The following is a 3,537-nucleotide window of genomic DNA, read 5'->3' on the forward strand; positions in this document are numbered from 1 at the left end:
TCTCTCTCTCTCTTCCCTCCTCTCGCTTTCTCAGCTGCCTTCGTTTTCCCCGCCATCTTTTGAATCGGAAACTTTTGGAATTCTCTCTGTCGTTTCTGAAGAAGAAATTTATCGCGCTTATGGCATTCACACTACGGAGAAAAGTTCGCGGTATTCAGTGCGACCAATGCTCAAATCCGGAAAACGCATCGCCGCGGACAGTTTAACATATTTAATGTACTAACATAATCGTTATCCTCATATGCCACGATACACAGCCTTCTTGAAGTCACCAACTATTATCAAAGTAGCGATACACTTTACGTACTACGTGAATTTACCCTTGCACCTAAATAAATATTTTAATGTGCAAAAAAAAAAAAAGAAAAAGAAATATTTAATGCAACGATTTTCATTTTTATTAATAATACAAACGACACGAGTAATTTCATAATTCCCTTCCGCTTAATCGATCTTTCCACGTTTCCCTTCCAGCCGAAATTAGTGTCATTCTTCGAAGACAGGTTATCGGATGATGCCCATAAAATTTCCCGTGAAACGTGCTTCGTCCACACAAGGAGGTCTTAATGATGATTACCAGCGTCACCCGTATACGATCAATCTCGAATCAGCAATTGTAATTGACACCAACTCGATGACTCGAGAGAAAGCCTCGCTCGGGCGGAGGGGAAGTCCCTCTTTCTCGCGTCAGACACCCGCATATATGCATCCGCACATCGGGCCGCTAACACGCGCGGTTCTGTACATAATATCAATTTATGTGCCATAACGGACAACGTAGTCGCGTGATTGGATCCTTCACGCCAGCTTCCACAACGCGTCCGCGGCCATATAGCAGGGTTCACATCTAATACCGCCACCCTATAAATTCTGAAATATTAATAATATCCTTTTCCCCTCCGCCCAGCCGCCTTTCTCTCTTTCTGTCCTCCCTGACCACCCTCGCGCTGCGACGTCCGAGATATGCCGTGTGAGACGGCCTGCATTATCCAAGAATTTATGGCCGTTTAGACAAAAAAAGGCATCGGTTCGCTCTACTCATTCGTATTCTGATACCTGATTCACCTCCTAAAGAATGAAGAGAAACGGGATTACATATCTCATAACTGTGAACGTTAGGATTAATCTGATATCAATAACTTTGATAATGTATGATCGATATTTTAAAATTAGTGACTATTTGTGACTGTTAGAATGTGGTGATTACGTTAGATTTGTTTCTTTTTGTCAAACTTTTTACATTAAATTATAACAAATTGAAGGAAATTTTGTGATAAAATTTATAGTAATTGATCTATGATAGTGCTACAATTTTTTTTGCAACATATAAAACTCGATAAAAGAAATGGAAAATCAAGAACGCATTTTAAGAATGACTTGTCGAGAAAACAGTCTATCATCACAACTAAGAATTAAGAAAAGTGCGTTCGTGCTCGTTGGTGTCCAATGGATTTATGGTTGCAAAATTCAGCGACAGGACATGTCTCGCCTTCGTACAATTTCGGAGACTATATTAGCATTAGAGAGACGGGTATGGGCCCGATGAGACCCAGGTAGACCATCCTACGCGTTGGTCCAACAACGACAAAACCACACCCGCCTTTGGACAATGGGTGACGCACTGCACTCCCTCTCTACTCGCCTCTCCCTTTCTTGAATTATGATTTAGGTGATTCTATACACTCGTATTGCTTTAGATATTGCGTTTGACTACGATCCTCTCGATCAATGATCTTGGAATAATATATTTTCGCGGATCAGACTATCGCGCGCGCCTACAGTGCAGGTAGACGATGTTTCATATCGATAGAACTTTTTAGAGATATGGGCGTGCCAGCAAGATTTATACTTCACATTAATATTCATGGTCTTTACTTTGTACGCTATTTTATTAATTTTAGGAAAACGCTGATGCATTCTGGTGTGCAAGCAATTCAAAGAGTGTAATCTCGGTGCTATTGATCTGACCTCGTTATTCATGTTAAGTAAATTCGTTATAATTATAAAAAAACAACTAAATAAAATTATCGAGAAGATATATATTAGGTTTATTTTCGAGAACTTATCTTTCTATAATTTATTGCATTTCTAACTTCTATTTAATACGCAATTGATACCGGGATTTATCTGTACAACAGACACGTATTAGTGGCACACGCGGACGTATTACAAGATTGTACGTTAAACTACGCAAAGAAAATTATCACGACGTATCAGATATTGTGTGGAGATCGTTTGTCTTCCATTACACAGATCTTTATCATCAGACTAGAAATTATTATTGCACACGAACGCTGAGAAAAAAGTCTTTTCTGCCTTGTGATTTATGACAACATAATCTCAGGCAATCTTTGTCGATGCGAAAAATCTATAAGCTGAAAGTGATGACATTTCAACGATCGTAATGTCACTGCGATCGCGAATCGTGACTATGATCGTTGCGTAACGTTCTACCTCTCGAGATCTCAGCATCACTCGAAGTAGAACTTACTGTTATTATCCGGTATACGCGGGATTATTTCCATCGCGCAAAATCTTTCTCGCAATTAATTTTTTTCTCTTAGCAGCACTTCTACAGAAGGCTTTGTGTTATATGAGAATACCAGAAAATTTTTAGCGCAATATTGCGATAAATTATTTCTGCGGATAAATTGCAATATTAATCGAAAAATCCGAATAAGTATACTGAGAAAAAATTTATTAATTTTAAAATAAATAGGTTTTTTTGATAATACTAACTAAACATGTACTTACAATAAATAAATATTTATTCAATAAAAAACAATAATAGTTAAATCAAATTAATTATTTTTGTATTAAAAATAAATACATGCTTATATTTAGTAAATATTTAATTAATACTATTTGAACAAATATTTATTAAAATTTAATATATTTTTTCGATGTACAAAAATGTCTTTGTTGTAGTGTTTATTATTTCTGAGAAACTATTAAAATCGTAGTTTAATTAATACTTTCCTTATTAATTCGTTCCAAAAATGATTTCATTCTTTGTACTGAAATTAGGTTACGTTTACATAAATTTATTATAAAGCTTGTTTTACAGAACATTGAATAAATAAAATTATAATATTTAAGGCGTCTTCTTCATATCTTAACTTACAATAGACTTCTGTCATTCGAGATATCTTTATGTAAGCCATTTTCTGTCAGGCATTCTCCCTTGCATGCTGACAACCTTGACGACGGCACCGTCAAATCGTTCCTCTGACGAATAATAATAAGTCTATCAGGTCGTGAGCGCTGATAAAGAAATCGGTAGGTCGATCATAAGTGGAAGGACCTCCAACCGCGCGATACGGACGTCTTTCTGACAAATGAATCTGCCGATGCATAACGTTCCCGCGGGATCGAGTCGAACGGACTAGCTGGTGACGTCTTCATAACGGCGGCCCTTCCTCTGCAGCGTTGTCCGTCACACAAATCGCCTAACCAGCCTTCCAGGATGTCACCGATTTATTTTACGAGCCGTAGTCCGTGGTCCTGGGCGCGGCAAGTCTCCCGGCATATCTCCAC

The sequence above is a fragment of the Trachymyrmex septentrionalis genome, unplaced genomic scaffold (assembly GCF_001594115.1).
Source record: "Trachymyrmex septentrionalis isolate Tsep2-gDNA-1 unplaced genomic scaffold, Tsep1.0 scaffold14, whole genome shotgun sequence".
In the NCBI taxonomy this organism is placed as follows: Eukaryota; Metazoa; Arthropoda; class Insecta; order Hymenoptera; family Formicidae; genus Trachymyrmex; species Trachymyrmex septentrionalis.